Below are 14,805 nucleotides of genomic sequence, written 5' to 3'. Positions count from 1 at the left end.
TCTGTATGTAATATAAGTTGGCTGGGATTTTCATACATAACTATTAGGGATTTCCAACACGAATGAGATTAAGGGAAATCTTCATTTGGAAAAATGGAATTTTTAGCAGTGGAACGGAATTTTTTTGATGCTCACCAAGTCAGTGCTTTAAGGGAATATTTAAAACTGTCCTTTTTAACAACTCCCAGCGGAGTTCCGACTGATGCCCTTCAAAGTTCGATTGGAGAGGGGCCAAACACAATTAGGTTCTATACAATTTTTTCTGAAAAGACCAATATGTACGTCGAATAATGAAAAGACTGATTTTTTAGAGAAAGTTTTATTTTTGCAAGTCTCGGTGTTAAGATGCGTAATTTTAGAGCCACGATAATTATTTGTATCGTACGATATAATAAAATTTCTTTGATATATATTGGAAGACCTCAGTTGATTATGAAAGAAGAGTTTAAAATAGCAGACACGTTTATCGATGTTGTGAAATTTAACATCACAAAGTAACCCAAATAGATAAGGCCAGTTCCCACCAGTTTCAACTTCTTAAAAATTTTTGGATTACGATTTTTTGGAATCCCTGCAAATTTGGTATAAAGTGTGTTCGGCAGTATTGCTGATAACAATACAACGATCATTTTTTTCTAATATTGTAATTTTCAGGAAATTTGTTTTTTGGTCCATGCTCAAAATATGGTTAAAAACTCCACTCTAACCAGATCATAGAAAATCGCAACATTCCACAAAATTATTGTATTATAGGTCCCAGAATACATCAAGAGTATAAATCTTATCTAAACAGCAGAAATTCAATTTCAAAACATTAGATAAGATAAGATTTATACTCTTGATGTTCTCTGGGACCTGTAATACAATAAATTTGTGGAATATTGCGACTTGCTACGATCTGGTTTAAATGGAGTTTTTGTTGTCAAGGTTAAAACCGTATTTCATATTAGTTTATGCGAAATTTTCCTGCAGAGCCTACCTTAAGTCAACAAAGAAAATAAAACTATATTTCCATTACCCATCAAGAAAATATTTACATCAATATCGAAAAACAAGTAAAAACGCTGTAAGTTCGGCCATGGCCGAAGCGTAGTACCTCTTTAGCTCTTTTGAATCTATTCTCTATCTGTTGCAGTGTAAGTTCTTGCACTTTTTGGAATTTCAATGGCTTTATCCCGAGCTCATTTTTTAATATTTGCCGAATGGGATATTGCGTATTTTCAGGTCATGAGCCATTTTTCGGCCACTGCGACACGGGTTTCGATCAAGTCGCTTCTTTATTTTTCGAACATTTCTGCTGAAAGATTTATTCACATTTAAATGCTGGCGAGCTCTAGCAATAGCCATTTGTGGGTTTTAGCCAAATATAAAGAAATTACACTATCACGCTTGAATCCCATTACGAATAACTTTTTTCTGGAAAATTCTCACCAAAATGCTTTTGTAGGCTTGTAAACAATATAATGACCTGTCACTGAAATAACTTAAACAGCTGTCGGACGAGTGGCTTAGAAATGACAGCAGTCTGAAGTTGGTTGCAGTTTCTTTCATCTCACCCAAAAGATAATTCTAAAAAAGTTGGTTTCTTTGTGAAATCAGGAGCATCCCATATGCAGCCCCGGCTTCGAAAACTTGGGCCAAAATTGGAATGTTTTGCCAAAAATTTTTTTTCGAGTAAAGAGTGAAACTCGCTTAAAGTCGAGCGGGAACACTCCTTGGAGTAAAAAAAAACAAAAGGAGCAAAACTCCAGTTCTGCATGATTTGCTTCATTTATGGGGAAATCCTACAGTTTCCGAGCACACTATTATTTTATACTCTCCACAATAGTATGGAGGGTATATAAAGTTTGTCATTCCGTTTGTAACATCTCAAAATATACATTCTAGACCCTACAAAGTGTATATATTCTTGATCAGCGTAAAATTCTATGTCGATTTAGCGATGTCCGTCCGTCTATACGTCAGTGGAAATCACTCTAGCTTCCGGCCGAACATACACCTTTTTTACTCGATTTAACTCTCACCCTATTTCGAGTAATTTGGTTCAAAATAATTTTTTCACTCGATTTTATTCTTAGAGCCAAATTTCACTCTATTTCGAGAAATTTTTGAAACAGGATTGACTCAGGATTGCTTCCATACAAAACAAAAGATTGAAGAGTGAACTCCATATAAACCTCCCACTGTTCGAGCTTGCGAGCAAGTTTCACTTTCGAAAATGATTTGTATATTACAGCGAATTCGGATTTATACGGCGCCTATGAACCTGCAGTCAAATACTAGATGATTTGCCAAGCTAAGTTAAGAACATCAAATTCTTACTTTTACCAAATGCTATATAGCCTTCAATGGAAGTCCAAATGGTTTAGAATTTTTTACAGATTCAGAATTTTTATATACCCGATTGGGGTTCCCAACAAGTAACATATATATTCACCATCCCATGATCCACAAAAATTTGTTAAACATGAAATTCTGATAATGGTCTCAAGTATTTAAAATTACTCCCAATACCAAGCATCTCCTGTGTCCGCACATTGAAATCCCTAATCCCCACAAATGTTCGGTGTAGTGTAATGGCATATCTGAGGTGTGAGCATGGTTAACGTGTATTCCACTTGCTCCATGTTTATGTGTGTGTGTGTGTGTGTAAATGTTTGCATTTGAATCATGTTAGGGCAAATGGTCTTTTGTGAAATCTGCTAAAACTTATTGTGGCAGCGTTGACAGTTGGGCTTTGTATTGGCGTTGGAGCTGGATTTGGTTTTGGTGGTAGTGGCATTGGTACTGGTACTGGTGCTGACGCTGGCTCTGGTAGTGGTGGTCCTGTAGCCGGAGAGTGCCATGGCAGTGATATTGGCAATTGTTTAAAAAAATAAACGATATGTGTGACACAATGGGCCATAAAATTTGATTTACGTTTAGTATTATTAAAATGTTTTGAATGTGGCTAGGTGTGTGCGAGTCGGGAAGCTATGTGTGTGTGTGTGAGTGCGGCCTTTCCATGCTCACCATACAATGCATTTAAACGAGAGTTATAAATTCTGATTTGACTTTGGCATTTTATGTCGGTGTAGCTTTGTTCTTCGTTTCCATACACACAGCAGAATGGAAACCCAGTGACTGTCATCAGCAGCTCATTTGAATTTTTTCGGGCCAGGCAAACAGAAAAAAATATGGAAGAATACTTAGGCCATCCCTTCTGCTCCCTCCTCTCCCCCATGTCAGTTAGCCAGCAATAAGCCCATCTGAGAGGTACTTATCAAATGGTATGAATCTATGACATTATGATAAAAAACCAATTGAAAGTCGAACCTGGTGACAGTTATGAGTCATTTGGCCAGCTTTAAAGCGGGGGGGAGACCTGATTGCCATCGGTCCCTTTTAATGGGCCTTGTGCAATGTGTTTATGTATTTCTTTTCAAGGGCTTTTAAAATTTATTAATTCATTGTTTTTTTTTCTTTCGTGGATTGCAATGAATTAACGGATGAATGACTAAATGGAGGGCTACACAAGGACACCCAACTTTAGTTTCATTTGCTTTATGGCCCACTAAAAAATATAATACAGCCGAGAAAAAAAAAAAAAAGAATGCGCTCAGTGGTTGGCTGGATTTTGTTTAGAAAGTGAGTTTCCTTTCATTGAATAAGTTCACTGTTACGGTGGAAATAGTGTGTCTGTCCGGTTGACTGCTTTAGTCTGCCTTAGCTGGGCCACAGCCACAACATTGCGGAGTGGGGAATTTTGTTTTTATGGCATTGCTAAAAAAACACCAAATGCCGGGTCACAGTCCTTGCATAAACAGCTTGCCGACCGACAGACAGACAGGCAGACCGAGCGAGCGACTGGAAGTTAAGAATGTGTGGAATTGCTTTTAGCCAAATTAATAGAGACTTCAAAACAAGCGGTACCTCATAAACACATACTCAGCCAACCACCACCCACACACACAACTTGGTCGGGCAGATAAAAAAGGCACCCTCTCTCACTTCGCCTACAATTAGAAATAAAAAAAAGTGAAACTGCAACGGCGGTTAACAGTTGTCTAACATGCCAGGAAGTGAAAAAAGTGGCCCTTGTTGTAGTTTTTGTTGTTGTTTTTGGTTTTTGCTATATGTTGGTGTGTGAGCGCTGTTAGGGCAAATATGTGTTTGCGGGGGAGTGGGTATCCTGTTTGATTCGTTGTGTGAACTTAAACATCAGCTGTTTACTTTTGTTACTTCAAGGACTAGTGTTGTTGTTTATTTTTTTGTTCCTGCTTCCTATCTTCGTTGTTTCGAAGAACCCATAAAAATAAAAACAAACAAAAGACAAAGGCGACATGGACACATACACCCACACACACTCAACAAAGGACAGCCAGCCAGCCAACCACCAAACAAATGATTTACTAAAGTAACGATTGAATGTTGTTATTGGATGGACGTGGTAAAGGAGGGCAAGATTGGGTGCCCCCTCCTTCCTCGCCTTTCTGCCAAATTTTCTATTAGTCTGTCTTTGAAATTCTTGGTCTTTGTGTCCGCCTTATGTAAATTACAATGCTGACGACGTCGATGATGGTGATGACTAAATTCTTTGGAAGTTCTGAAATTTTAACGATATTGTTTATGGCTTTACCCTCCCCCTCTCGATGTATGTCTGCTGTCTGCTATCCGCTAATAAGGGAGGCGGTCTTGCGTTTATGCTGGCTATTTTCTTGGAAATGTCTTTGAAATTTATGTTCATGAAAGCTAATAAAACCATTAGATTTTATTGACAAATTGCATAGAAAGTTACTTAAAACTTAGTCGAGCATTTTACGATGTCGCTGACGTCCACAATAAAATATCAATTTTGATTCAAAATTCACAAAGAACTGTAAAAAGCGTTAAAAATTTCTATTTATTTGTTTTTTAATGGAATTGCTGGGAGAGGGTAAGGGGGGCGGTGGGTTTCTTTGATTGATTCTATTTTTGTAGATTGAATGAATTAAAAAATTAATCGTTTTCAAAATAGTTAATTGATGGATAATTTATTTACATGTATTGGAAAAATATTTATGAAATATTAACATTTTAAGGCATGACACTTGAATATGACCAGGTAAATTGGTTTATGGGTAGTGAGATAAAAAACCGCAACAAAGTCAAACGCCATAATTTTTTGATTTTTTTTTAATTCTTATTGAATGAAAGCAAATAATACCGGAAATGGCATCAAATTTTAGAATAAGTTTAGATTTGTTCGAATTGGCCCTCAAACGGTCAATGAAACCGTCACACGCTGCCCGAATGTTGCTCTGAGGTATTTTGGCCCATTCCAGGCGAAACGCTTGCTTGAGGTGATAGACACTTTGGTATTTTTTGATGCCAACCTTGCTTTACAAAATACTCCAGACACAATAGTTCAATGGATTGGTATCCCCAGATTTTTGTGGCCATTGTGCGCTGGAAATGAAGCGAGGAACCTCATTTTGTAACCATTCTTGGGTGGCGTGTGCTGACTGCGATGGTGCCGAGTTCTGTTTGAATATCCAAGGTCTGCGGCCAAAATGTTTACGTGCCCAAGGCTTTAATACACCTTCCAGAATATTTTCGCGATAATATTCGGCATTTATTCTTATGCCACGGTCGTTTAATACGAGCGAAGAGCGACCATCGGCTGTTATGGCGTCCCACACCATCACAATGACCGGCGCTTGAGTTCTGGTGGCCAACCGAAAGTGCCCATTTTCAGCTGACCTCTTTGGCAAGTAAACACGATTATTTTGCTGGACAACGAAATGTTTTCTCATCGGAGAGAAACAAATTCGGCAGTTAACCACTTTCGGCCAAGCGAAGCAACTCTTTAGCTTTCTGGAGTCTATTTTCTTTCTGTGGCGGTGTAAGTTGTTGCACTTTTTGGAATTTCAATGGCTTTACCCCGAGCTCATTTTTCAATATATGCCGAATGGAATATTGCGATATGTTCAGCTCATGAGCCATTTTCGGCCACTGCGACACGGGTTTCGATCAAGTCGCTTCTTTACTTTTCGAACCATTTCCTGCTGATGTTGCTGTTTTTTTCGTCCACTTTCTTGACATCGGGCTACGCTACCAGTATCACGGTAACAAGCGATGGTACGGACACAAAAGATTTATTCACATTTAAATGCTGGAGTGCTCTAACGATAGCCACTTGTGGTTTTCTAGCCAAATATAAAGAAATCACACTATCGCGCTTGAATTCCATCACGAAAATTCCATCTTCTAGAAAATTCTCAATAAAATTCTTTTGTACACCTATAAACAATATAATGCTGTCACTGGAATAATTTTAACAGCTGTCGGACAAGTGGCTTACAAATGACAGCAGTTTGAAGTTGGTTGCAGTTCTTTCATCTCAGCGTGTATATACCTCCCAGTTATATGGGGGCTATAACTAAACGTGGATCTATATAGCCCATTTTTAATACAAAAAGTCCTGCAGACGAAGCTAACATTTATGAACCTACTTCTATTTGTTTGGAAGCTAAAGTGATTTCCAGATATTAACAGACATACAGACAGAAGGAAGGAGGCCATTGTTAAATCGACACAGAATTTTATGCGGATCAAGAATATATATACTTTGTGGAGTCTAAAATGTATATTTCGAGGTGTTACACAAGGAATGACAACCTTAATATACCACCCATACAATGGAGAGGGTATAAAAATATGCTTTATGCGTAGGACCCTTTTTCATTCGAGGAAAAACCACAATAAAAGCTAAAGATTTTCGTTGAATATTTCGAAGTCATAATAGCGTTGGTTATAGCAAATCTCAGGTTTATAAGCAAAATATTGCTTCTAAATAAAACAGGGTTTAAACATGGTACAATGATATCAAGGTAGGACTATGATACCATATGGTTTTATTTTTTTTATTTTCTTGGCTTAATATGTCATCTTTATTTGTTTATGTATGTGTTTTCTTTTCAATAACAAAAAAATGTTCAGAAAACATTCAAAATCGGGTGTTTTCAAAATGTTTATTTCAACGTATGCATCGACAAAATCTAAAGTTTTTGTAGCGAAATGATCCTTTAGAGATATATAGTACATGGTTTTGAAAAGAAGTGTTGACCTTTCATTCGGTTATCGCGTTTTTCAATTATTTATTCAAAATAAATGCAACAAGTTGTTTGATTTTTTATTGTTTTGATACTAATTCTGACATTACAAGCCAAACAGGTAGACCTCTATACTTGCAATTTTTTCAAAGTTGGCCTACCTTCTCTTCATTGTACCATGGATTTAAAGAAGTTCTTAAGCATTTGACAATTAAAAATATTCTTTCTTAAAATGTGAAATTCTTATTATCTTTGATTTTTTCATTCGAATTGGATCGGCTAACCTCTGCACCCTTGTAGTTTGTACAAATATTTTCATCCAAGAAAGTTATTACACCAAATAATCGGACTCCTTTTCCTCAGCGATTTCAAATTAGCGATGAATATTGACCAATTCATATTTTACAATTTTGGGCCCCAAAGGTGTCACATCGTCCGCCCCACCTGATTGCAAATATTTATCTTTGTTAGTTCGAGAGAACTGCTAATTTAAAATAATAATACTATATTAATTGCATTATCCCCAAACAAACACACACACGCAATTAATGTCGACCATATCGGATTGATGTGATCGAAATAATTTAAAGATTTACATAATTTATAAATAACCAAATTAACAAAAACAACAACAGCAACAACAACTACAGTGAAAAACAAAACTTTGCTCTCTTAAATCAGTATAATTGGCAATCCATGATGTCGTTATATATATATATTTTTTTTTTTGAAACGTAAATAAATTCAATTCAATATAAATTTCTGAAATGTTTGTGCAAATTAAATGAAATGCATTTGGCTTATTAAATATAAACTCGTCATATACAAATTATTTTATTTGAGTCTATTTGCCTCGGAGAATTTAAATTAACTCTTAAATTTGTCCGCAACATGCGAATTACTCCGCAAAAATGGCAAATTGTTACCTGTCCCAGCCACCATCTCCCCCCCCCCACCGAAATTCAATTTAAATGCAAAACAAAAAAAGCGACGAAATAAAAACAAGCCAGGGAGAAATGTATGCGGAATTTAAACGCTGTATCCACAACTTATGTGTGTGTGCGTGAGTGAGTATGTATGTGTGTGTTCGAGTGGAGTATGTACTTTTGAACATTTTAATAAAATTTAATTAAAGCATTTTAACATGTCCTTTTTTGCGCTACATGAAAGTCTACAATACGACGAATAAACTTCTCTTATTTGATAAGCTCCAAAGGATACGGTTGAAAACACACGACAACCACAAGTAAATGTAGCATTTCCGTTAACATTCACAAACACACACACACACACGCTCACAATCGAGACCAACACTTTTAGCCATCCTTATCGTCAGCCTCATCACCGACATCATGATCAAGTGAGCTCAGCCGCAACACCAGAAACCAGGCCTTAGTAAAGTTCCGATGGCAAAGTGGAAAGTGCGAGTGAGGAGAAGGCGACAACATGAGAAAATAATAAAAAAATACGGAACTCAACTCTTGAAATGAATTTAACAATTTGCATATCTACCGCTCCGATGCCATGGAGGAACTGGACACAATACAATGCGAGTATATGGCAGCTCAAGTCTCCCTAGGTGCTGGCCTCCAGACAGGCAGACAGACTGCATCACAAGAATGCTAAACGACCAACGGACGATAAAAGTGTTAGACCATGACAACTCTTGGAGAGGCACATCATCATGTGAATATCCAAAGTGTTGTGTCAAACATAAAATAATTATGGCTCATCCATATGGAGAGGGGAGGGGTGAAGGTAAATGATTTAGGGAAGTTGTAATAAATTGTGAACAGAAGATGAAAAAAGAAAAAACGGCACAGAAAATGAACTGCAGGGCTTTTGTTGTTGTTTTTTTTTTTTTGGTACAAAGTAAAGGTAGTTTCAACCCTATCACTTACATGCTGGTCATTTGTGACGGAGAATAAGTCATAGCTTGTATGGTTTTGAAAAATAAAAAACATATGGGGCATTCATAAACTTGACAAACAATTTTTAACAATTTTATAGTTAACTATACATGAAAATAATTAAAAAATCGAATGAATTAATTGCATATATATGGAATTAAAACGCCATATGGATGATTATATCTCATAATTGAATTTAAAATAAATCTTATACGACAATATTTAGCTTGCGTTATAATTACTCTATATACGAAATATGTGGCTGTAACCGCCTCTGGTTTCTTTTCGACCCCCCAAAATGTTAAGGTTTTTTAATACTTTTCTTCACCTCGAAGACCAAATATGCAATTATTAATCTACCACAGCTACGTGGACTAGAAATTTCAATATCAGAGGAGATCAAGTTTCTAGGAGTAGTCTTGGATTCAAAGCAGGCATGGAAACGTTACATTAAATTAGTGCACATAAGCAATCGTATCGGAAAATATTGGAAAGCCTCAATACTAAAATGGTACTGGAGTTCTACACCAGTATAATCTCAAACATATTTATTAATTTTATGTTGGAAAAGAAGCTGACCTCTGACGCAGTCCAACGAATAAAATATGAACTGTTTGGTTTTATATGATGCGAAAAATGTCTAAAAATGTACCAAAATTGGGAAGATTACATTGATCGACATGCATCAGAGTGACCAGGACAATATGTACTTTCTATAGAGAAACCACATCCATGAGTGTTTACACGAGTTTGAGACGATTTTAATCTCACTGTCTTAAAATTTACGAAAATTGGGAAGAATTCAACGATCGTCATACATCAGAGTGACCAGAACAATATGTATTTTCTATAGAGCAACCTTAATCCCGAGTGCTTACTCGATTTTGAGCAGATTTTAATATCACTCGATTGAGTTTCACTGTTTGCTCGAATTCAAGAGGGAGTACTCCTGCGAGAAAAGTAGCAAAATCGAATCTTTTTTTTTATGCCATTCGTAAAAATAGGGTAAGCTTTGTTCGTTTTCGCCTGAGAGTAAAATCCTCTCCAAATCGAGCAGATTTGTTATACCCTCCACCATACTATGGAGGGTATAATAACTTTGGCATACCGTTTGTAACTCCCCGAAACACTCATGTCAGACCCACAGAAGATCAGCATAAAGTTCTAGGTTGATTTGGCGATGTCCGTTCGTTTGTCTGTGTCTTGCAATCACGCTATCTTTGGAACGAATTGAGATATAAAGCTAAAATTTTGCACACATGTGTACTTTGCCATTAGAAAGGTTAAGTTCGTAAATATGCCATGTCGGTATAGCCACCATAAAACGGTACCTCGCAATATTCGCTATTTTTATGACTTTAGCGATATTTTTAACGGAATTGTCTTAAATTTCGTATTTACAACAACCTAAGACAAATTGCGTATGCAGGTCCACATCTTTGATACCTGCAGGGTGAGATAAAAAACAAAAATTAGCTGAAAAACCACAAGTGGCTATCGTTAGAGCACTCTAGCATTTAAATGTGAATAAATCGTTGGTGTCTCGTACCACCGCTCGTTACCGTGATACTGGTAGCGTAGCCCGAAGTCAGCAAAGTGGATGGAAGAAAACAGCAACATCAGCCGAAATGGATCGAAAAGTAAAGAAGCGACTTGATCGAAACCCGCTTCGCAGTCGCCGAAATATGGCTCGTGAGCTTAACATATCGCAATATGCTCGGGGTAAAGCCATTGAAATTCCAAAAAGTGCAAGAAATTACACCGCAACAGAAAGAAAATAGACTCAAAAGAGCTAAAGAGTTGCTTCGCTTGGCCGCAAGTGGTGAACTGCCGAATTTGGTTTTCTTCGATGTCCAGCAGTTTGTAAACAAACAAAATGATCGCGTTTACTTGCCAAAGAGGTCAGCTGAAAATGTACACCATCGGCCGCAGACCTTGGGCATTCCAACAGGACTCAGCTCCATCGCACTCAGCACGCGCCATACAAGAATTGTTAAAAAATGAGGTTCCTCGCTTCATTTCCAGCGAACAATGGCCGCCAAAATCTCCAGATACCAAACCGTTGGACTATTGTCTCTGTAGTATTTTTGAATGCAAGGTTGGCACTGAAAAATACCAAATTGTCGATCACCTCAAGCAAGCGCTTCGCCGGGAATGGGCCAAAATACCGCAGAGCAACATTCGGGCAGCGTGTGACGGTTTCATTGGCTGCTTGAAGGCCATAACTCGTGCCAAAGGTGACCAAATCAAGAAAATCTAAACTTATTCTAAAATCCTTTCAAATATAAATTTACTAAAATTCTAATATTTGATGCTATTTCCGACATTTTTTGATTCATTTAATAAAATTAAAAAAAAATGTAAAAATTATGGTGTTTGACTTTGTTGTAGTTTTTTTTTCTCACCCTGCATATAAAGCCCAAATGTTTCCAATAGATGACATGTCAGGATTCAATATGCCATTTGAAATTATTTAAGATATGAGTAATTTCAAGGTCTTTATGCGGATATCCCGAAAATTAGAGCAGATATTTGGAAACGATACAAAAATTTAGAAAGAGCATACCGGATATCTTTATGAATTGTTAGTCAGTTATCCGATATTTTTTTAATGTTCTATATCCCAACTAAAATCGTAAATTTACAATGGTTTGTAGCTATTATATGAAACGTTCAATATTATGAAAAGTTAAAAATTCATTTCGAGAATCGGACGTTCAATTTTTGATTTAGAATGTTATCTCAGAGATCAGAATATTTGTAGAATATTTTATTCGATGTCGTTCATGGTATTTTGCAATTGTATCATAGGTAGGGATAAGGAAAAAAAATTGAATGAAACTCCTATATTCCAAACTCTCTGTATTCCAACAGACACGCATCTGAAATATGCCAGGCGCAGTTCCGAAATATTTCATCAATTTAATACTATTTTCATTTAGGTCTAACCAACTTAGATGCAAACTTTGAAATGCCTTTTTCTCATGACATAGACATGACACAAACGTTATGTTCAGTGATATATTCTTGTATGGAATGGCACATACATTTTTAAATTGCCATAAATATTCACTTTATCGCACTACTACAAAATTAATTTCAATTGTTCTACAAAGCTGTGGTGTTATTCATTCTGAATTTATGGAAACACAAAAAAGTTGGACATCTTAAATGTACTTTGTTACCACTCCTAAAGCTGCCAACTCTCTCTACAGATGCAAGAACTTTTTGGAATATGGAAAATAATTTCCAAAATGAATATTTCACTCGAAACAATTTCATTTTGGCCAACAGGATTTACTATTACATTCATTCACATTCATAGTTCATTCATTGTTGGCTTCTGAATAAAGATTATGAAGGCTAAAACTCTTCTTGGAATTGTTCGAACAACCTCAAAGATATTCTTTGTAATGTGGAACACATTTTGCCTTTGGTCATTTACATTCGATACACTCAATAGATTATAAACTTCGAAACGAAAATTTCAACTTGGCAGATTTAAAATAGCTTTACAAACTTAGCCAATGCTACAGCAACAACAACAAAGGCAGCATTTGGACTTTACACATTCGTTGTAGGCTACTGATATCGAATATTTATCTTCTCATCGACCTTTATCCAATCCTCAAACATATATATTATGGGCTCTTAATAAAGATTATGTTGGGAAAAATTACAAAGATACAATATTGGCAAACAGCTCAATGTTGGGTCTAGGAAATCCCATTGTTGTTGTAATCGTCAGCATCGGCATCGGCATCATCATCATCGCCATCAGTCTCATCAATAAGTGTTAAGGCTATAATTTTTCCAAGATGTATTTGTATTGACCCCCGGAGTTGGGGATGGCCCTCACACTAGAGGGCGTCAATAACAGGCTTAGCTAAATGAGAACTCCCCACCTCAAACTCAATAACCTCAGCGGAGGGGAGAGAGAAGATGGAATGTAGGTAAAACCACTATAAAAACAAACTATGACAACAATACATTTTCAATTAATAGACATAACAAACGAAGGTTACAACAGACCTCAGAATCACTCACACACACACACTGGCACACACACAAATGATTGGGGTTTCTTATTGTGTAAAAAGGATTCCATTTCATTATTAATAGCTGTGAGTGTTGGTATCTGCTTTAAAGAAAGTGAAAAAAGGAAAACTCTCAAAATGTGAAGGAAACTGAAACACAATGAGGTGTTCAATTCGAACACAGGCAATTTTCGATTGACTTAAAGGACAGGAGTCTGCCGCATGGCCATGTGAGGTTGGGCGGTGGTGTTTTTGTGTGAGTGTTGGGTGTCTGAAATGGTGTTAAACACAGAAAAGGTGTCAAATATTGTAAAAGATATGTAATTGAATCTGTGTGGAAAAAATATGAAAAAAAAATGAGTATTTTCAGCCATCAGGACATGGGGATGGCTGCAATCAGGCAAGCGTATAATCCTAGAGTGGTGTATTGTTTGTGGGTTTATTAGAAAAGTGGGAAAGTATGTGTGAGATATTTTGTTAAAGAATCCATACTTTTTACTTTCTCTGCGTCCTAAGCAGCTTAATGCGGTCACATTACCTTAGGCCATGTGGTGAACAGCCTTTGCCGTAATTTTATCCAGTTAGTTAGTTATCAGCTGTAGTCTCTGTGCTGGGGTTCCTTACACCGTTCACGCTCACTGGAGGCTATGTAAATTTGATATTTTTCTCACTTGCCTTTTTTCTTGTTGTTGTTGTTATTATTATTATTTTTAAAAAGGACTTTTTCTTAACTTTGCTCCTTTGAAATTAATTTTAATTGATTTGCTGTAGAGTTGGGGTTTGGATGGAGCTACAAAAATAGCTTGCGGGCAAACTTTATTTCACGAACGAAACGTTAACTTTTCTTTTGCTTTGCTTAATTATAATTCCATGCTTTATAGGTATTCGATTTAGTTGTAATCCCTTTTATCTGCCAGCAGAAAATGTACGCACACACACACACATAGACGCAGATGAAGTGATGAGCAGCGGAGAAAAGTTCATCAAAGTTTGTAATGTTTTTCTTGGGTTCGCTTTGCACAATAACCTCAAGGATAACAAGGAATCGTCTCGGTTTTTATGACACTTTAATGAGATGTTTTTGTTGTTGTTTTTGTTTTAAATAATTTTTCCTTGCAAAAGATGAAAGACACTGAAGGGGCGTTGTCGTTAGGTGGGCGGTACACGCGGTAGACAATTTTGAAACTTTAGCTTCATTAATAATGTCGTGTTTTTTGTTGATGTTCTTGTTGTTGATAATGTGTTGCTAGTTTACAAAAATTTCGTTGGTTTTTTGCACTGCACACTCACACTATGACAGGTCGGAGTCAGTAAACCACGTACGAAAAAGCAGAGACTCTCATACACGGAGACAGGATGTCATGAAGGGATCAAAAGGGATTTTTACACACTCAGAAACACACGGTAATGAACGACACAGGATTGTTGTAGGGATACAGCATGGGATTCTGGCTGATAATGATGGGGGAGGAGGGCAAAAAAAAAAAAAGAAGAAAACGTGTTCTATAATCAAGGCAACATAATGATACAGTGATCAATTTGCTGGCAGAGAAGGTGAATATGTGTTCCTACACCTGGCAATGGTACCCAGAATAGTCCTTGCAAAATAATCCAATCCAATTTGATTTGCGGAATTTTCAATTTAGCTCAAGTCTTACATGCACAATGGCAACTCAAATTCAACTGGATCACAGGATGATGGGAAGTTGGGAAAAGGATTTCGTTTGAAGCACACATGGATTGACAAACAATAGAATTTTCATCTCCATTGGCTCAGACGGTTTA

General features: G+C 36.7%; 1 protein-coding gene across 5 annotated transcripts in view; it reads right to left on the bottom strand.

Moving 5' to 3' along the window:
* LOC101897880 (tyrosine-protein kinase Dnt) overlaps window positions 1–14,805 on the bottom strand; it is a 212,722-nt gene that overhangs the window by 137,198 nt on the left and 60,719 nt on the right. For 2 of the 5 annotated variants that reach the window (XM_059130939.1, XM_059130943.1), the window contains exon 2: window positions 13,513–14,266. The exons of 1 other annotated variant lie outside the window; for it this stretch is intronic. The gene's annotated coding sequence lies outside the window, so the exon portion shown is untranslated. The remainder of the gene's footprint in view (window positions 1–13,512; window positions 14,267–14,805) is intronic. 2 more of the 5 variants (XM_011297550.3, XM_059130940.1) reach the window with 2 other exon arrangements.

The sequence above is a fragment of the Musca domestica genome, unplaced genomic scaffold (assembly GCF_030504385.1).
Source record: "Musca domestica strain aabys unplaced genomic scaffold, Musca_domestica.polishedcontigs.V.1.1 8, whole genome shotgun sequence".
In the NCBI taxonomy this organism is placed as follows: Eukaryota; Metazoa; Arthropoda; class Insecta; order Diptera; family Muscidae; genus Musca; species Musca domestica.
Note: the sequence above shows the minus strand (reverse complement) of the source record. Positions and strands in the feature narration are given on the sequence as shown.